The sequence below is a fragment of the Humulus lupulus genome, chromosome 2, assembly GCF_963169125.1.
Source record: "Humulus lupulus chromosome 2, drHumLupu1.1, whole genome shotgun sequence".
Classification (NCBI taxonomy): Eukaryota; Viridiplantae; Streptophyta; class Magnoliopsida; order Rosales; family Cannabaceae; genus Humulus; species Humulus lupulus.
The window spans coordinates 234,229,066-234,251,147 of record NC_084794.1 but is presented as its reverse complement, the minus strand read 5'-3'; the positions used below and the strand labels follow the sequence as shown (position 1 = coordinate 234,251,147).

Genomic DNA, 22,082 nt, shown 5'->3' with positions numbered 1-22,082 from the left:
AGTTTTTGGAGAATCTATCCCTGAATATTAATAACAAGGTTCATTTACCTAAATTCTACTTTGATTTATTATTTGTTGTTGGAGCTGGTGTTGCTTTGTTGTTTATTTCTTTGTACCTATTTATATTATATAGGTTGGCGGCTGGAATACAGTGTTAAGTGATGCTATCCATAGGAAAATCCCTTTTGTGTCTGATTGTATTTTTGGTGCTGATGTAACACATCCACAGCCCGGAGAGGATTCTGGCCCTTCAATAGCAGTCGTAACCATGTGTAAGGAGGAATGATAAGGTGAGTAACCATGTGTACATTCTACTCAACTTTTCAGAATCTTCTCCATTATGTTATTCTAACTCTTTCTTTTTATTTTCCTCCAACTAGGGAACATTTAATTGCTTTCAGAAGATCTACTAGAGCCAAACCTCACCGGATTATATTCTACAGGTTATTTAGCAGACATAGTAAATATTTGGTCTTTTGTCATTACTGCTTAATTAACTCTGTTTTGTGGTCTTTGGCAGAGATGGTGTTAGTGACGGACAGTTCAGTCAAGTGATGCTTCACGAGGTAGATGCTATAAGAAAGGTATGTACTATTATCACTAAATGATTGAGGAATAGCCTTTAGAGCAGATATCAATCATTTCACAAAAACATGTAATTGATTTAACATTACATATATGCATTGTTGTTGATACCCAAATCTGCCACCCAACTGAGTTTGACTTCTACCTTAACAGTCATGCTGGAATTCAGGTTCAATTTTTTTGCTTTGGTCATGTTTAATGTCTTTGTTAATTAATATAGAGTATTAATGAAAGTTATGTCTTGTAATATATACTCTTGCAGGGAACCAGTCGACCTACTCACTACCATGTCTTGTTTGATGAGAACAATTTCCCTGCTGATGCCGGTATTTTTGCGACTTACTAATTGGTTAGTTATTTTTGAGATTCTATACTGATACTGGTTTATACATTTAAGGCACCTTTCCATTTACATGGTCCTCATGGTGTTTTGCGGCATCTGAAATACCTCATTGAGAAAAAAGGATTAGCAGTGGTCTGTGTTGCTAAGGGAGCAGGGCAGGTTAGTCATAGTATAACATCAGTTTTTCACTAGTTGAAACATGATCAACTGATTGGAACTAGTATATTTTTTTTCCTTCTGGATCTAAATATTATGAAACCCCTCCAAAAACAAAATGCCAGCCATATGTTGAGATTCAACTAGCTAAAAAGAAACAACAAATTGATGTTTATCTTTCTAAGGATCTAAGTTAGGTATGTTACATCAATGGTTTTGAAGATACAGTTGGATCATTAAATTTTGATAGCATGTTGAGTGTTTTGTTATGATTGACCTGGGAATAGTGATTTTTTTTAGTTTAGCACATTTTTTCTTGTTAACTTGTTTTTCCAGCATACTAATAGTTGTTCAAATATTGCCTTTCATATTTTGGAAAAGGCCTAAAGCAACAATTGTTTCAGATATATGATGTGGTGCCTGCATAATAGTTTCTTATTCTGTCATGCTTTATGTATATATGATAAGTTCATCTTTTCAAATGATTATTATTTAAAAAACTGAAGTTAAAATGTTGAATTTGTCTCAGATTCTGTCATGAATGAAATGGTATGGAGCTCTTTTGTTGTAGCTTCTGTTTTGAGTATCAAAAGGGTAAAGCTGCACTTCAGATTGTAAATTACAAGATACTCTATCTAGGGCTGTTGAATCATTACCATAGTTTTGGAGTTCAGCCATTAGAATAATTGGTGGGTTTTTCATCAAGAATATATGTGAAGTTGTATTATTTTGCATAACTTTTTTGTTTTTTTTAGCATAGTTTCTTGAAGTATTTTTTAAAAAAGACTTTTGTGGCTGCTTATTTCCTATGCAGAAACTGTGAAGCTATATGAAACAGTTGGAATGGGAAATGGAGAGAACGAGCCAAAGCAAGAGTGAGAGTTAGAGGATGTTATAGTAGACAATACTCTCCAAGTTTCTTGTTATAGTAACTTTTCAATATGTTGAATATTTAAGAATACTTAAATACTTAAAGAACATTTTGTTGTTGATGATAGTGTTGAATATTTTAAACTAATTTGTGGATTGTTAATACAATGTTGAATGTTTTTACTTTTTGTTATTTGAAAATCAAGTTTATTTGATGATGTTAGTATATATTAGAAAGCTAATTTTAATTATATAAATAAAAAATAAAAATATAATAGAATAAATTAGTGTTATATAAATGAATATATAATGAGAATTTAAACTTATCTAAATATTAAAATAATACAAAAAATGTGTTATAATATCTATTACAATAACACTTTTTATAAGTAAAGAATTTTGTTATGCATACTTCATTATATAACACAAATAATGTGTTATACTAAAGTGTAGTATAACAGAGAAAAAGTGTTATACTAAAGTGTAGTATAACACAAAAAAAGTGTTATACTAAAGTGTAGTATAACACAAATTTATAAGTATTGAAATGTGTTATATAATCGACTATAAATAACATAATTAAACACTTATCTATATATTAAAATAACACAGAAAGTGTGTTATCGTTGACAGTACAATAACACATCTGTATAACACTGATAAAGTGTTATGTAAAGTACCCTAACCTACGATAACATAGTCGGTCTTAACACATCAGAAAGTGTTATCGTATGTTTTGATAACACATTTTCGGTGTTATTAAAAGCATTTTTTCTTGTAGTGACAGATCGACAATCTCACTCTTGCTAGAGTATTTACCTTGACCCAGACTGAGGCTGAGGCTAGCCCCTCGATCGTGACAAGTCAGATTTCTAGTGTTGGTTCTTCTTTTACTGCATTGATTGATTCGGGAGCTACTCATTCATTTGTTTCTACTAGAGTGATAGATCAGTTGCGTAGACCTAGTGATTTGTATGCTAAGGGATTTCGGACTTTGTTGCCAACTGGGGAACTGGTAGTCTCTAAGAGATGGGTTAGAGCATTGTCAGTAGAGATAGACAGTAGGGAGTTGTCTGTGGATCTGATTAAGTTGGCAATGGATGACTTTAATATGATCCTAGGGATGGATTAATTATTGAAGTATGGGGAAACGATTGACTGCAAGTGCAAAATGGTGACCGTTAAGCCAGAACGAGAGGTACCCTTAGTATTCGTGGGGATAGTGAGTGGTCCGCGAGTACCTATAATTTCGGCACTGAAGGTTAGAGACCTGATGTAGGATGGTTGCATAGGATTCCTAGCAAACATTGTGGATACTTCTGTAGTTGTGTCAATTGGGCCGAGTGAGACCAGACTTGTATGTGAGTTTCCAGAGATTTTCCCTGCAGACTTTCCAGGGTTGCCACCACATCGGGAGATGGATTTTGTCATAGAATTGGCGCCAAGGGCAGAGCCAGTATCTTGGACACCTTATAGAATGGCTTTGGCAGAGTTGAAGGAACTGAAGATTTAGTTGCAAGAGTTACTGGAATTGGGATTCATTAGACTGAGTTTCTCACCATGGGGTGCTCCAGTGTTGTTCGTCAAGAAGAAGGATGGATCCTTAAGGATGTGTATCGACTATAGAGAACTGAACAAGTTAACCATTAAGAACAAGTACCCACTACCTAGGATTGATGACTTGTTTGACCAGCTACAAGGGAAGGCAGTGTTCTTCAAGATTGACCTTCGGTCAGGCTACCACCAGTTAAAAATTAAAGAGGACGACATACCAAAGACCACTTTTTGCACGAGGTATGGACACTATGAATTCCTAGTTATGTCCTTTTGATTAACCAATGCCCCAGCAGCCTTCATGGACTTGATGAATAGGGTCTTCAAGGACTATTTGGAAGAGTTTGTGATTGTGTTCATTGACAACATACTGGTGCACTCTCAGTCAGAGATGGAACACGAGCAGCATTTATGCCTGGTGTTACAACGGTTGAGGGAGCGTAGGTTATATGCTATGTTCAGCAAGTGTGAGTTTTGGCTACCGCAAGTAACATTTTTGGGTAATATTTTCAGTAAGGAGGGGCTCCTGGTTGGCCCAAGCAATATTGAGGTAGTGAGAGATTGGCCTAAGCCGATCAGTGTACCAAAAGTTAGGAGCTTTTTGGGATTGGCAGGGTACTATCAGTGGTTAGTCGAGGGATTCTCTAGAATAGCCACACCATTGACCGAATTGACGCGTAAGAAGACTAAGTATGTATGGACAGATAGGTGTGAGAACATTTTCAAGGAATTGAAGCGGTGACTGATGAACGCTCCAGTATTGAGTCTGCCATCAGACAATGAGAAGTTTGTAGTTTATTGTGATGCTTCTAAACAAGGTTTAGGGTGTGTACTGATGCAGGCTGGAAAGGTAATAGCCTACGTGTCGAGACAACTGATGGAGTATGAGCAAAGATATCCTACACATGATTTGGAATTAGCAGCAATGGTATTTGCACTTAAGTTTTGGAGACATTATCTATATGGCGAGAAGTGTGAAATAAACACTAACCATAAGAGTTTGAAGTACTTCTTTACTCAGAAGGATCTGAATATACGCCAGAGACGCTAGCTAGAATTGGTAAAGGACTATGATTGTGACATTCTGTATCATCTTGGGTAGGCCAATGTAGTGGCTGACGCGTTGAGTCGAAAAGGCCCAAGACAGTTGTTCAGTTCGAGGCAGATATCAAATAAGTTAGCTGAGGAGATGACTAGAGTGGGTATAGAGTTGGTGGTTGGTCAGTTAGCCAATATCACTCTTCAGTCTACACTCCTTGAGAGGATCAAGTAGGCACAGGGGGAGGATTCCCAGTTGAGAGAGCACAAAGAGAGCGTCTTAGCTAGAGCAGCTAAAGACTTCTCTATTTCAGAGATGAGACTACTAAAGTACAAGGGTCGGATTTGTGTTCCGATGGATTCAGGTATTCGGCGAGAGATACTGGATGAGTCTCACACCACTCCCTATTCTTTGCATCTGGGTACGACGAAGATGTACCAAGATATGAGAACTTTGTATTGGTGGCCGAGAATGAGGAGGGATGTGGTAGATTATGTGGCCAAGTGTTTCACTTGTCATCAGGTAAAGGCTGAACATCAAAGGCCAGCAGGGTTGTTGCAGCCTCTAGGGATTCCGGAGTGGAAATGGGAGGATATCACCATGGACTTCATGGTTGGATTTCCGAAGACCGTGGGGCAACATGATTCAGTGTGGGTGATTATGGACAGGTACACCAAATCTGCCCACTTTTTGCCTGTGAGGACGACTTATACTATGGAGCAGTATGTTGAATTGTATGTAAAGGAAATTGTGCAACTACATGGAGCTCTAAGGTCGATAGTATTTGACAAGGACCCCACCTTCACCTCCAAGTTTTGGGAGAGCCTACAAAAGGCTATGGGCACACATTTGCGGTTTAGTACCACTTATCATCCTCAAATGGATGGACAGTCTGAGAGGACGATTCAGATATTGGAGGATATGTTACGAGCCTGTGTGTTGGATTTTGGGGGATCTAGGAGTAAGTATCTCCCTTCGATTGAGTTTTCGTACAATAACAGTTATCAGGCGACCATCGGAGTGGCTCCGTATGAGATGTTATATGGGAGGAAGTGTAGATCACCCATCCATTGGGATGAGACTAGTGAGAGAAGATATTTAGGTCCTGAGGTTGTTCAAAGGACCAATGAGGTGATCGAAAAGATTAGAGCTTGAATGCTAGCCTCCTAGAGTCGGTAGAAGATTTACTCAGACTTGAGACACATGAGTGTAGAGTTTCAAGTCGGTGACCAGATGTTTCTCAGAGTTTCTCCCTTGAGAGGGGTGAAACGGTTTGGTGTGTGAGGCAAGCTGAGCCCTAGGTTTGTTGGCCCCTTTGAGATTCTGGAATGGGTTGAAGAGGTAGCTTACAGATTGGCGATGCCTCCAGCTCTATCAGGGGTTCACAATGTGCTTCATGTATCCATGCTCCGGAAGTATGTCCCAGATTCTACGCACGTGTTGAGTTACAAGAACTTGGAGCTGGATCAGGATTTATTGTATGAAGAGAAGTCGGTTCAGATTTTCGACTGAAAAGATAAAGTCTTGCGGAGAAAGACCATCGCTTTAGTAAAAGTGTTAAGGAGGAACAGCAAAGTGGAATAGGTGACTTGAGAACTTGAGACAGATATGCAGGATCGGTATCCCGAGTTATTCAGGTAATTTCGAGGACAAAATTTCTGTAAGGAGGGGATAGTTGTAGCGTCCCAAATTTGCTAATAAGGCTTCAGGCCTTGATTAGCATGCCTGGAGGGAAATAATTGATTTAATTATGTTAATATATGAATTTGATGATTATGTGATTATAAATGCATGTTTAGGTGAATTAAATATGCATGTGGGCCCCATTTGGCTATTAGGGGCATATTTGTAATTTTAGCCCGTTGAGGGCATAAATGTAATATTTTTGTATATTTTGATTGATACCACAAGTGAGTGGTGACATATTCATGGTGCATGATCTGAGGTGGTCCTAGGGAGCAGTTTCGCTAGAAAGTCACAACGGGATCAAATATTAGGCTTGGGAAAAGCCTAGGGGTATTTTGGGAATGTTATATGTGATCGGGAATTACCGGGTAACGGGTAGTAATTTAGCAATTATTTGGACATGTTGGGATTAAACGGGGATTTATAGGAACACTCGAGGAATAAGCGGGATTTGGAAAATGACGAAATTTCCCTTGGTGGCACTTGACTTCTTCCTGCTCGGAGGAGCGTCTATGGAGGCGTAGATGTCGAAGGCATCATCAGATGGCATGATTGGAAAACAAGAACAAACGAGCAAGAATGTTAAAGATAATTTGGCACAATAAAGGAATAAAGTAAAGAGAAATTCTAAGTAGTATACCCGAACTATTATTACTGGTCATTACACTATCTAAAGAACTACTGCTACACTCATTATCTGCCTTGAAGAAGTCCAAGCTAAAACTACTGGTCGTAAATTTAAACTTGCCATCCCTATCAAATAAATGACAAGGGATGGGCAGATTATCTAGGTGTGAGAAATCTATATTGTTCTCGTCTGAAGATTCAAGTATAGGGTGGGTGTATTCAGGTCATTTTTGTTTTCCCCTCCCATGTTGGGTAGGGGTATTAGCAGCTCGAGTGATAGGGGTTGATTCTTGGATGGTCACTCCTGTTGGTCACTGCCTCTACGGTTGTGACACATCTTGATGCTGCTTGGGGATGTCTTGTCCGTCAGTGACCTCTCCAGTGGCACTCCCCGCGGTGGATTCCCTCACTTCCTGGTGAGGTTCTAAAAGGCCGACCAGCCTTAAATTGCTCTCCGTGACCAGCTCCTTGATGCTTTTATCTGTATTGGTCATATTGGCCAAGGCTGCAGCTCTTATCTCCATTTCTGGAGTGGGGTCTGGTCAGTACCATGGGCCTAGATGCAGCACAAAAACAACTAAGGACAAGGAAAGACGAAAAAATGACTAGTGAAAGGTCGATCAAAGATTAAAAGTTTACCTCCTCGAGTGAAGGCCAGGTTGTTAGCAACCAAGTTGGTTGTATGGAAGTACTCTTGGAAGTACCTTCCTACATTGGACTTGTAGGTAATATCACTCAGGAATGTGCGAGCAGATTTCTAGTGGAAAAATTGGAAGAACCCCGTGTTGTTCATATTGGGGTTGGATTTGAGATCGAACAGGTAGTTGATCTCATGTGGAGTAGGCACAGGCCACTTTTTGTGGTTGTATAGGATATAGAGTGCTGAAAGTACTCTATATCCGTTGGGTGTTATTTGGAAAGTGGCGACCTCAAAATAATTGGCCACCCCTCGGAAAAAGTCATGCAAGGGTAAGATTGCCCCAGCTTCAATGTGATACCTCGACCAAGCGCTGTAGGCACCTCCGGGAACAAAAAGAGGGAATTAAAAAAAGATAAGGCCGACACAAGATGCATGAACTCACCCAAGCAATAGTGCACGTAAGAGTCTCCCCAAGATCCTACATGGCAAAACTCCCAAGACCACTCCAATCAGCTTCTGGGAGGTCTGAGGCGATCTGCACATACCGCCGCCCGTAAGAGGCCGCCGTGCGACCCACCCAAGGCGCCCCTTCTGAGCCAAGGGTACATGGCTGGGTAAGGACAGACGACCCGCTCACCGAAACAGTAAGGGGCGTGGGAAGATCAGAAAAATGAGCCCCGGGTAGATTAGGAGGGGGTGTAGGAAGATCGGGAAAGTAAGCCCCCGATGGACCGGGGTCTAGGGGAGCCTGAGGAAAAGCGTCAAAGTCCGCGGGGTCGGGGCAAACAAAGTGCCCCGGCATGGCCTGTTGACCTTGGGATTGGGAAGCCATGTCAGGGTCGAAAGGGACAAATGGAGGACATCCCTCGAGGGACGAAGATAGCTGGTAAGGTTGCCCGTGTCCAAGGGAGACTCCCTCTGGCACACCATCAGCCTCACCTTCACCCGAACGAGGCTCAATCGAGGCAGCCTTCATCTTCTTTGACCCAGGAATAGTCCACAGCAACCTGGGATTGGAAAACGGGGATAGCTTGTGAATGTTAAGATTTTCCACAGTGAATAGGTATGCAGCCTTTCTCACGGCGGGGTCAGCACTGATAAGGTCGTTCACGGCGTTCGCCTCCAACCCAACAACTACAGGTATGGCGAACTGTTCTGCACGATCCACACCATTGTCGACACTAACATAAGTTATAAAACAATAAGTTTCAACCAAAAAAAAAAATAAGAAAAGGTGGCTCGAGGTACTTACTGGGAGCAGAACAGAAGTGCTCACGAACATAAAGAGGGCCTTTCACAAAGAAATAGTCCTGCTTCCAGGACCCCGGGTTGGACACTGCGCCATCTATCAAAGGGACTTTATTATTGGCTTTTTGCAGGAAATAAAAGCCCTTGGATTTGGGAGAGGGCATGAGATTGTACAAGAAGTGCACCTCTTGGGTCGTAGGAGCACGTTTGGCGAGTTCCATAAACGCGATAAAGAGGCAGCTCAAGGTCAGCCAACTATTGGGTGCCAGCTGAAGTGGAGCGAGGTCAAAACAGTTGAGAACCGCAACGAAGAACGGGTGTAATGGGATGGTACCACCCACCTTCAGGATATGCTTGTTAAGGGCCACGAAGCCGAAATTAGGGCAATCAGCTCGGCACTTGTCCGAAGGGGTGTATAATGCATACTCCAGAGGAACACGGTAGTGCTCTACAATTTCCATCAATTTATTTTCAGACACGTTGGACACTAGGGTGGATGCCAATAGGGGGGAATCATCCCTGTCATTAACGGACACCTGTCGTCGTCCTCTCTTCGGCATATCTGCAAAACCAAAAGAAAAGGTGAGGAGGAGACAGAACACTTAACCCTCCATTTTCTCTTCCTAGCAAGAGTCTTCCACTGGGGCACTAGCTGCGGAAGCGCTAAACTAGGGAAGATCGAAAGTAATGGCTGAAGAGAAGCAGGAGCAGCCCCATGACAGTCATCAGGCAAGGATAGGCTAGGAGGCTCAGGCGGAAGATGTCCCTCCATAAACTCCAACTCCCCCTGCAAATCTAAAAGGGTCACCCTAATGTTCGCTACATGGTCACTAAGGTCAAGAGGGAAAGGTACCCCGTCTCCTCTCAACACCGAGTCAATTTCGCTCTCTACCACCCAAATTTTACGCCTAAGTTCAGCCATATGCCCAAGATGACGAATACGGGCCCGCCTTAAGGTGTCATGGTCATGGTAAGGATTTTCCTCAAGGGACTTTGAGTCTGAAGACAAGTCAACAAACTCAACCCCTGGAGGAATGCCGAACGGACCTTCACTTGCCATGAGACCTCGTCCCGAAAGCAAAAAGGGTTCACGTATAAATGAGAGGATTGCTACAAAACACAAAGGAATGGGCTCAAAACCTCTAGGCACAAATGCTCTAATTGACCCACTATGGGGTGTGAATAAAGGGGCATGCATGAAGGCTAACTCACGACGAGCTCAGGCCAAAGTACCCCATCCCGAGTGGTGCTAATGTGGACCCAATAAACATAGGGGAGAAAGAAAGTATACCTCAAGCAAGTAAAATGGGGCGTTGACGTGGTCAAAAGGAGGTCGAGGGCCAAAAGCATCGTCACAGTCAAATAGAGGCAAGTGGTCGAAAGTACGCGTCTGCAAAAATAAATAGAAAAGATGTGTTAGCCTTCAAATATATGAAGGGATATAAACATACCAAAAATTAGCTCAAATATATATAAAAAAAAAGGGAGGAAACTATAGAAAAAAGTGAGGTTGTGGGGGATTGAACCCCTTACCTCTTGAAAGGAGCAAGGATCTAAATGCCACTAAGCTGGGGAGATGAAGTTTAAATAATAGGCTTGGCATGAGGGCCTATTTATAAGAATCAAAGAGAAGAGTCTACCAGAGCACCTAAAGGACCTCTCCTAGACTGGGGGGCAAGTGTGGATACTCAAAAGTCAACACCGGTAAAGAACCCACCTCTCATGCCTCAGGTCCTTGGAAGGTCCAAAGCAACCATGTTTGAAGTCCATTTGAACCCTCAAATTAGTGCTCAAATCGACCTTGCTCCAAATGACCACTTCGCCTCAGACCCCCACGAACATCCCAGACGTCTCGCGGGACTCGTCGCCTTGCACCAGCCAAGGTGCCTCGCACCTCACGGGCGCATACGACACCTCGCAAATACACATAGCGCCTCGCCCATGTAGCCTCGCAGGTGCATGTGGTGCCTCGCAGGTGCGTGAGGGTCTCGCGCACCCCTGATATTCCGCAACTGTCTCGCGAGACCATTGTCTCACCACACCTCGACGCACCTGGCAAGAGCCTTGCCTCGCCTTGGCGCATCCATCATCCGCGAGGCCCCTCCCACGAGGCCATCCGCAGGGCCTCGCCTCACCTTGGCGCATCCGTCACCCGTGAGGCCATCACGCAAGGCCTCTCCCACGAGGCCATCAAGCAAGGCCTCTCCCGCGAGGCCATCCGCAGGGCCTCGCCTTGCCTTGGCGCATCCGTCACCCGCGAGGCCATCCGCAGGGCCTCGCCTCGGCTCAGTGCACTCATCATTTGTGAGGAACCCTCCTGCAAGGCCATCTCGTGAGGCAATCCCCAGGGCCTCGCCTCGGCTCAGCGCGCCCACCATCCGCAGGGCCTCACCTCGACTGCGTCCATGCTCCAGTATCCACGAGGCCACTCCCACGAGGTCGTCCGCAGGGCACACCTTGGCTACGCCCACACTCCTGCATCCCCTATGTTATGAGCATAGGCCCCACTGATGAGGCCCTTCTTTACTCTCTATGGAAGGTGTCCCCAGCAGGGTATGACACCCCCCTGCTTAGCATACTCAAAGCTGCAAGTACACTTATATTTCGCAAAATGAAAAGGGGTTGGAGCAAGGGCATATCTTGAATACACGAGAGAGACCTTCAAATACAAAGCACGTGTATGGGAACGGGTTGTACGACCAGGAAGAGCACAGGGGCGTGATTCTGGGGTCCGTACTAGACAGGTATTGGTGGTACAAGTTAGTACCAATGGCAAAGGCACTACCTGTTCGTCATCGACCATGTGTCAGGGTCGACACCACAGCCACCTGCACCACTACATCTGGTGCCACTTCTCCTGACACTCGTACTGGGCAAGTAGTGGAGGCATAATCAAGTACTAAAGTGGAGGTGCTCCCACCAAACCTGATCATGTACTGGAGCCAACACCACTACACCTAATACCACTCTCCTGAAACTGTACTTGTGTACTATCTGGTCCCTTGGACCACATTGTATCAAGGGCCATTAGAGCCCACTATAAAAGGAATTCCACTTCCTCTTGGAGGGGGGTTGGAAAAAACACTGTAGCACTACACCATAAGAAATACAAATTCAATTCACCATTTTTCTTCTGCAAGTGTTCTTTGAGTTTCCATTTAGATCTTTAAAGTTTTTCTTTTGATAATCTCTACAATTCTATTTTTCTAACTTAACTTGGTTGACGAGTTCTCACCGTCAACAACATGTATTATTTTCTATTGATTTAATTATTTAAATCATTTATCAAATTATTTATTTATAATTTGAACCTTGATTTAAACTTATTTATTAATTTAGATAGCAATTTATCTTAATTAATAAATCTGCCATAATTTCTCTTTTCTTCTCAAAATTACACAACTCTATGAAACTATCCAAAACTGACCTGGTCAACTTTGATAATTCTAATTGATAACTAAATCAATTAATTGAGACTATCTAGATGATTTTATCCAAGGTACAATAGGGGACTATGGGCTTATGAAATCAAGCTCCAATAAGTTATCATAAATCTAACAAATAAATTTACTAACTTATTAATTCCTCGTGACTCCACTATAGACTCGGAATTGCACTCTTCAATTCATAGAACACTCTATAACAAATATAGATACGCTATTAATTATCCATTGTTACAACCATAATTGTCACTCAATCCTCTATAGACGGTCTACAATGAGATGGGACTAAAATACCGTTTTACCCCACATTGTATTATATCCTTAAAACACTTAGTTCCTTGTAAATGATATTCAGTAAACTAATTTAATTACTGAAATGAGATCTCTATCATTTAACACCTTGAACCAAACTAAAAGGAAACCATCGTTTCACTTCTTCATCAGAAGCTATAATTGTTCATATCTTTGATTAACACTCCCAGTCAATTATACTACCGAGTTCCCAAGATGTAAGTATGGGCTAGTCCGTAGGGTAAGCTAGTAACGAACAAGTCAAAGAACTCAAATAATTCAATCAGTTAGAATACTAACCACTCAGAATTGAGAATGAATTGACCTATGGTCAACTATATGATATGACTAGAATAGATAATAATGGTATGTTTACTTGTCTTATCAACTGTCAATATCAGTCAAGTCTGATGTAACAAATACATCCGATCTTATCTACTTTGCTAATGTTCTGGAAAGAACATAACACTACAATGTGTAAGTAGATCATATCGTAGATTGGCAAGCCAGTGTAAATCATGTGCACTAACTAATCTTAGGACTAACTTATTTTGAACATATATTCATATTTATATTCCACTGTGATTACGTCACTATAAATACGATTAGCTATATGCTCGGGATTTAATAGAATTTTATATTAAACAAATAATCATGAAAATAAAACATGTGAGCAAAGTGATTTACCAAGTCAAAAAATAATTTCTATTCTTTTATTGATAATAAAATGAGATTACAAAGAATTTGGGTTTTAATTAGGGCATAAAACCCCAACAAACTCCCACTTGCACTAATTGAAACTAATGCCTTAATTCTACTAATCCCATTTCCTTGATATGCTTATCAAATGTAGCTTCTGTTAGTGTCTTTATAAACGGATCTGCAAGATTGTCTTCAGCTGCAATCTTCATAACCTTCACAACTCCCCTGGCCACATATTCTCGAATAATGTGATACTTCCTTTCTATATGCTTACTCCTCTTGTGACTTCGAGGTTCTTTTGAGTTGGCTATCGCTCCTGTATTGTCACAAAACAACACAAGCGATTTATCCATTTCTAGAATAAAACCACGATCCGAATAGAACTTCTTTAGCTAGACTATTTCCTTAGCTGCTTCTGATGCGACTATGTACTCAGCCTCCATGGTGGAATCTGAGATTGCTGACTGCTTTACGCTTCTCCAAATCACAGCTCCACCCCCAAGAGTAAACACCATTCCAGAAGTAGACTTCCTGTCATCGACATCAGTTTGAAAATCTGAATCGGCGTAGCCTATAGGGTCCAGAACACCACCCTTGTAGACTAACATATAATTCCTAGTCCACCTTAAATACTTCAGGATATGCTTAACTGTTATCCACTGTTCCGGTCCTGGGTTTGACTGATACCTGCTCACTACTGCCACTGCATAGCAGATATCTGATTTAGTACACAACATGGCATACATCAGACTTCCAACTGTGGATGCGTAAGGAACTTTTCTCATTGCATCTTCCTCTTCAGGAGTCTGGGGAGACTGCTTCTTTGAAAGATGAATTCCATGGCGGGACGGTAGACGCCCTTTCTTGGAATTTGTCATTAAGAAACGTTCAAGCACTTTATATATGTAAGTTGCTTGAGATAGAGCTAAGAGTCTGTTCTTTCTATCCCTGATAATCTGGATACCTAGAACATAACTTGATTCACCCAAATCCTTCATGTGGAATTGAGTGCTCAGCCAATTCTTCACATCTAATAATTCTTAACATTGTTTCCAATGGGTAAGATATCATCCACATAAAAAACCAGGAATACCACTATTTGATTTGCCTTCAGTTGGTAAACACAAGGCTCATCAATATTTTGTTCAAAGACATAGGTTTTGATTATTTCATCAAACCTAAGATTCCAGGAACGAGAAGCTTGCTTAAGTCCATAGATGGACCTATTCAACTTGCAAACCTTTCCTTCTTGTCCAGCTACTTTAAATCCTTCTGGTAGATCCATATAAATGACTTTGTCAAGCTTTCCATTAAGAAAAGCTGTCTTGACATCCATTTTCCAGATCTCATAGTCGAGAGCGGCTGCTATGGATAGGCGAATGCGAATGGACTTGAGCATGGCTACTGGACTAAAAGTTTCCTCATAATCCACGCCTTCTCTTTGGGTATAACCCTTTGCCACTAATCGAGCTTTATAAGTCTCGATATTTCCATCAACACCTCATTTCTTCTTGTAGATCCCCTTGCACCCAATGGCCCTAAAGTCACTATGTGCTTCCACAAGATCCTAGATGGAATTTGAGTACATGGACTCCATTTCCTGTTTCATGGCTTCGAGCCATAGTTCCTTTTCTAGGCTAGCCATTGCCTGTTTGAAAGACAACGGGTCCTCATAACTAGTGTCACCAACAACCATATTAGCTTTACCATCCAATCCATAGCGAACTGGGTTCCTAGAAACCCTCCCACTACGACGAGGCTCTGTGACAGTTTGCTCAGAATAGTGGTACTTTCTTCGTTTAAATCGACTTGCATCGGTTGGACATGAAGAGTGGGAATTTCATCATCAACTCGCATTGATGACAATGGAAAATTGGTTGGAGTCAAATCTTTAACCATCTCCTCTAAAACTACTTTTCTACAAGGTTTGAAGTTTTGGACATAGTCATTTTCCATAATAGTAGCATTTGTAGAAGTAAACACTTTCTTTTCTGAATGACTATAAAAAAGTCCACCCCGAGTACCTTTAGGATAGCAAACAAACATGCAAACTTCAGTTCGCGGTTCTAGCTTTCCTTCCTTTTTCCTCAGGACGTGAGCGGGACATCCCCAGATTCTATAATGGCATAAACTAGGTTCACGACCATTCCAGCGTTCTAAAGGTGTTTTGGGGATTGATTTAGATGGCACGTGTAATGCCCCAAAATCCCTAACAAGGTTTAGGACTTGATTAGGAGGTCGGGAGGACCATAATTGATTTATTATGCCATTAAATGATTATATGCATGTTTATGTGAATTATATTATAATATGATGATAAATGCATGCATATGGGTTCATTTTTAATTATATGGGCATTTTGGTAATTTGGCCGTTGAGGGCGTAATTGTGTATTTTCATGCATGTGGGTGAATTATGAGTAATACCACATTATATGTGGTTTTGTTCGAGCCATTCGACATGAGACGATCATGGAATGCAAGTTATCGATTTGGTCAAAACGGGGTTGGTTTCGGGGCTCGAGGTGAGTCTCGGGGTAATTTGGTGATTAGAACATTGCTGGGAATTAAAGGATAATGGGATGTGATTTATTAGCATTTGAGAATAATGGGAATTGGAGGACATTAATTATGATTAGCGGGATTAGATGGGAAAGGACAATTTTGCCCTTGGGGGCTGTTAAGGATAGAAGATAAGCCTAGGGGCATTTAGGTCTTTTCACCCTAAGGATAGATATAACTTGAGAAGGCTGTGGAAAGTTAAGCAAAAATAGAGCTTCTCCTTCACCTTCTTCTTCTTCATCTGTTCAACATTTTCCTCTTCCTTCCCTTTGAGATTTTGAAGCTAAGTATTCAAGTGTGGGAATCAAGGCTTGTGTTCAGCCATTGAAGAGGGTTTAATCTTGAGCTTGAGGTAAGATTCAGCCATTAAATTTCTAATTTATACTCTATTTTGAAGTTAGTTTTGAGTTAGAACTTTTGATTATAGAATTGAGTAATTGGTGTGGTTTTTGGTGGTTCAAAGCTTGGGTTTTGTTGTGGGAATGTTGATTGTGTTGTGGGAATGCTTGGTTTGGATTTGGAGATGTTTGAGTAAGTTTTGGAAGGATTAAAAGAGGGAAAAACAAGGTTTTAATGGGAGAAAACAGGGGATTTTGGCTGATGGGGAGGCAATGTCGCGGTGCTTGGGAGGCAAAGTCGTGGCATAAGGTGCAGGAGCTTGAGACTAGCACCTCTATTTGGGAGGCGGGCCGCGGCATGGTGAATGTAGGGTCGTGGCCACTAAGAGCATTTTTGGCCAGAATGATGTTTTCAGCATGGGAACTCAAACCTTAGGCCTCGGGATCGTTCCTACTACCCGGTTTAGTGGGATTTGATGTTCCGGAGGTTAGGTCTTGGTCCGGTAACCTTTATTATTGATTTTATTGATGGAATCCCATATTTGGTTATGAATAGGTGATCGCTAAGGGATCAAAGGATTGATCATTCTCAAGGGTCGTTCAATTGTTATTTCTCGCTTGAACCAGAGGTAAGAAACTGCACCCAGTATGTGATGCATGTGATTAGGGTATGCCGTGAATGTTTAATATGAAATTGATCAGAGCTTTAGTCTCTGTGTTTGTGCATGATCATAATTATGCTAGCAACTGTTAAGTAAGCATGCTGAATGCCCTACATTTGGATATTTGACATATGATATATGCCTAGTTGCATTGCTTACTTGTGCGTGGCACTGACTAACTAGTCAGAATTTGCAATGGTGTCAGTATTAACTGTGAAGTTGTGACCTACTTGTCGAGTTCGGCAGTAATACTGAGCACTGGTCACATGGCTTTAACTAAAAAGTCAAGAACGATCTTAGCGTGTTTCACGCAAGCCGATAAATATTAGATCTAATCAACATCTGCATTGAATGACTCAAATGAGCATTAATTCTGGACCGACCTCAAGTTCGATGAAAACTAAAATGAATGACTCGATCTTGACTTTGGGATTGACCTGTGATCAACTATATGATATGACTAGAATAGATAATAATGGTATGTTTACTTGTCTTATCAACTGTCAATATTGGTCAAGTCTGATGTAACAAATACATCTAATCTTATCTACTTTGCTAATGTTCTGGAAAGAACATAACACTACAATGTGTAAGTAGATCATATCGTAGATTGGCAAGTCAGTGTAAATCCTGTGCACTGACTAATCTTAGGACTAACTTATTTGAACATATAATCATATTTATATTCCATTGTGATTACGCCACTATAAATACGATTAGCTATATGCTCAAGATTTAATAGAAGTTTATATTAAACAAATAATCATGAAAATAAAACGTGTGAGCAAAGTGATTGACCAAGTCAAAAAATGATTTCTATTCTTTTATTGATAATAAAATGATATTACAAAGTATTTGGGTGTTAATTAGAGAATAAAACCCCAGCAGATTATATTTACACTGCTTGGGGCAGTAATAAAAGGTGATGATGGGAGTAGGGTTTCGATGTGTGGGGAATTGCGATAACCATCAAAACATTTTTGGGAAACTGTAAAAGTCATAATTACTTGCTTTTTCGAAAAAGTACTGACAGATATGACGGGTCATATGGATTGCTGGTCGAGTAAGTTTATTAAATGTTGATCACATTGAATAAACTTGGGAGTAAATGTTTACCATGAAAAATACTTACTAGCTGACGTGGCAAAATCAGTGAGCAAGTGGGTTGCATGTGACATTTAGTGATTACATTCAGGCCGGCCACCGACCAAAGTATAAGTTGCTCGATGGATTCAAGAAAGATTTTGAACAGTACAGCAGAAGAGGTGCTGGCATATGCGACCAGGTCTGGTCATAGTAACGACAGCCGAGTTCAATTAAAGTTACAAGGCAGATTATCATTACTGTTATTATTCAAATATGCTTGTAACAAAATTAGACAGGGCCCATTGGCCCATATGTGCATCCTTAAGCCTATAAATAGGATTCATGGGACTCATTTACGGGGGAATGCAATAATTTATATTCGGAGAGAACTAGTGCTTTTTATACACGACTTTTGTAGCATTTTTTGGAGCTTGTGAAACTCAATGAACTCTAGTTCGTTGATCGCAAGTTTCATAATACATCAATAAAAACACTGAGTGGAAGTAGGTTATTAGCAACATCTGGGGTCGAACCACTATAAATCCTTGGGTTGTTTAGTTCTTACATTAAACTTATAAATCTTTATCATTTTAGTGACTCGGTGTCGTTTGTTAAATCATCAGTCAACAAATATCTACAAAATGAGAATGGATAGAAAAGGATGGACGTGTGTTTAGGCCTGATAGGAAGAGTGAAATGAAGAATTAATAATTACTGAAAGCAGTAAGCATTGTTCTTCTTTTCTTGGCTTAATTAGGGAAATGAGAAATTAAAAGTCCCCATATTATATAGTGTAATAGTGAGCTTGCTGCCTAAATAAGGAAATAACTTGTTGTCAAAGAAAGAAAATAGCTTACCGCTCAATTTTTCCAGCTACGTATTTAAAAAGGTAATTTATTGGATTTGACAAGTGGCGTTATTGTGGGATGGTTGGGGATTAAAACTTATTAATAAAATCTACTTACCAAGGAACGCAAGTGTGCCACTTTTAATCCATTCTCTTTTGTTCCCTGCTATATTACTACTACCACTCCTCATATATTATTACTCAAAACTTTCCCTTCTTCCACACTATTCAGTTTGTATATTATCCTAAATCTTTCTACTTTAGTTGATCATCCATCATATGGCATCAGAAGAAGGAGATGCAAATAGACCACCCATGGATGATAGCTTCAACAATAGTACTTCACATTTCCCTTCTGTCGTCGATAGAAATTTTTTGTTCAGAATAACAAACGTCACGATATACGAAATGAAGATGGCAACAAAATTGGTGAGAAGGATTGAATGGACAAATTTTCCTTGTGAAGACATAGAACTAAGTCTTCATACCACGGAAAATCTAATGTTGGTGCTTCAATTAGTCCTTGACGATATCCTAAGTTGAGTGTAGCACAAATATATTCAAGGTTAAATATTATTATATGACATTGTCGAGAATGTAGTTTTGGTATATATATATATATATATATATATGTGTGTGTATTTTTTTCTTCTTTCTTTTTTCTTTTTTCTTTTTATGGAATGTATTTCTTTTTTGGGTTTGTAAGTCATTTATTTAACTAAGGATATAAAATATAATGTACATTTTCATTCATAGTACACCTTATTTTTATTTGAGATCCAAATTATACTAAACTAACAAATATTTTTATTGAAGATAGTAATTATTACAAGTTCTCTAATCATAAAATATAGTCAATAAAAAAAAACTTGAAACTATAGAGCGCGACTTTCTTTATTCGATCCCTCATCTTGTCACTGACCATCAGTTGCTACATAATCTTTTCCTTGTAGTGATCCCATGGTACACGAACAACCGAAATTATTTTGTTAGAGTTGTAGTGATAGACTTTCATGTCGTGCCTTTAACAAAGATGGTACATGAACTCCTTTAAACGTATTTTTTTCTTAATTAAATATGTGGGATATAGATCCATGAATGCACTAGACATTGCGTCTTTTACTGAGAAGGTACATTACATGGCTCCATTCGAAGAATAATTCAATCAATCATTGGTATAGAGATGAACCAAGATGTAATTGTGTCCTATTGCTCAAGGATGTATGAATGTTCATGCCCTTCATAAGATTTTCGATGATGACTGTTGATGAGTCAGTTTTTAGTATAGTTTTTAACTTGTGTTTAGGGTAAGTTTGAGTCGATTTAGTGGAATATTGTGCGGTATTACGCTTGTTTTGGTATGATTGTAGGAAATAGAATGAGGAAGCATGGAGTTGAGGAAATGAATGAAAAATCATAGCAATTGGGAAATTTATGCTAAAAGTTGACAAGAAGACAGTTGAGGATTCATATGCGGAGAGACTTGTTCATTTTGGAGCCTTAAAAGTAAGTTTTGAGGTTAATGTCAAGGGCTGCAGCTCTCAAGTGAAGAGCTGCAGCGAAAGGGAAAAACGGAGAGAACATGTTTTCTGGAATTGCAAGGGTTGCGGCACAAGTTTGAAGGGTCGGGGCGTGTGCTGGAACCCGAGACCAGGATTGTGCAAATTTGTAGAGGCGGGTCGCGGCGCTTAAACACTAGGGCTGCGACGCATGTAATTTTTTCGTGGCCATCAGAAGGGCGAAATCGTCGTTTATTTTGAAAAATAGTTTTTAGGGTTTCTATTTAAATGTTTGTTGAGAGTTAATTAAGAGGGTGATTGGTGCATTGCAGAGATTACTGGAGACCTTGGAGATAACATTGAAGATCTGAGAGTTTTATTTCTTGATCTCTTTATTTTCTTCATTCTCTTTAGTCTTGAGTTTATGTTTATATTTAGTTTGATGGATTCCATTATGTTTGTCATGAACTAATCTTATTTTTAGTGTGTTAGCAGATTCTTCTTGAAGCTTTTGATTTCTTAATGCAGTTTTTCTGAGTTTCTTTCTACTATTGTGAATTATTTATCTTATGCTTAATGCTTGTGAATGTTTGATCACCATTTACATGTTTTAGATGATTTTAACCTAGGCTCTAAGAAGAGAAGGCTAATTATGCTATAGGTAGATAATCACAAATTTATATTGGACGAGAGTACTTCTATAATTTGTGTAGTTTAGGGATTACGTGTTTAATGCCTGCAATATGTTGATTTACCACAGAGTTGTAGGAAATAAATGTTGTAGAGAATTATAGATCCTAGCAAGACTATAATATATTATTGTAATCTGCTATCACAGTAGAATTAAGAAATATTAAAAATTGGTTAGAAATCATAAGTGGATGGTTGATGAAACTAAAACCCTAACTTTTACATCCATTGAATTAATCATATTTTTATCTCTGAATTGCTCTAGTGATTAATTACTTTCTTTAATTTTAGTATTAATTATTTAATTCATAATTATGAAATTATCATTTAAATCAATTAGAATCATGACTTAATTATTTGTAATTAATATCAATTCTTGTGGGAACGATACTCTACTTATTATTATATTACTTGTTAGCGATACGTACACTTGCGTATATAAATTTTCACAACAATTGTAGGGTTCGACTTGATTGGAGTCCCAATGCCAATGGACAACGATTCGATGGAAGTGGGAGGATCATACTCTACGACTACATGGCCCGCGAGGATGACCTCCTTGATTTCAATCGTCATTCATCACAATGTTTGTCTTACACTGGACTTATTAGTTAACTGCAGTGGATTCTTTAACTGTAAAATGAATTTGTAAATGTTGGCAAGATTTCCCTAACAACATATCCATTCGTGCAAATGGATAGGTAGAGTTTCTCTCAAATTCCAGATGAAACCCTTTGCGGAGACGGTGTTGGAGAGAAAATTACCCAAAATAGTAGCTGGAGAGGGAAGGGAACATCCACGGGTCCACTATTGAAGAAATTTCTAATATTCATCGTTTTCTCATATTTAGTATTTATCTTAATTTGACGTTGTTTAAATCTATCAATTTTTCCAACACATGTAAGACTATGCATAATAATTAAGCAATACCCAACAGTTGCATTTTTTCTTAATTTGACCTTGTTTGATTCTATCAGTATTTTCAAATGTGTACTGCCATGCACAATAATTAAGCAATACCAACAGTTATTTACAACTTCTACTGAAATTGAAATTTTGTCAACTAATTACAAATTGGTTTATGTTTATCATACCGATCAGGACTACGTCAGTGATTTGTTTCAATGAACGTATGAATTCTTATGAAGAAGGACTATTGTTATTTCGTGAATGATTTCTTAGAAAGAACGAATGTCGAGCGGAAATATTTAGTCG

At 39.7% G+C, this 22,082-nt stretch overlaps 1 long non-coding RNA gene across 2 annotated transcripts; it reads left to right on the top strand.

Annotated features, from left to right (window-relative positions):
* The first annotated feature begins 202 nt into the window (after window positions 1-202).
* LOC133816584 (uncharacterized) lies at window positions 203-2,132 on the top strand. 2 transcript variants are annotated; one of them, XR_009885349.1, is made up of 6 exons: window positions 203-290; window positions 381-443; window positions 521-754; window positions 848-911; window positions 983-1,281; window positions 1,899-2,132. It is a non-coding gene; the product is annotated as an uncharacterized LOC133816584 (long non-coding RNA). The 2 variants fall into 2 exon arrangements; XR_009885348.1 differs by lacking the exon at window positions 1,899-2,132 and having other exon boundaries at window positions 983-1,289.
* The last annotated feature ends 19,950 nt before the right edge of the window (window positions 2,133-22,082 follow it).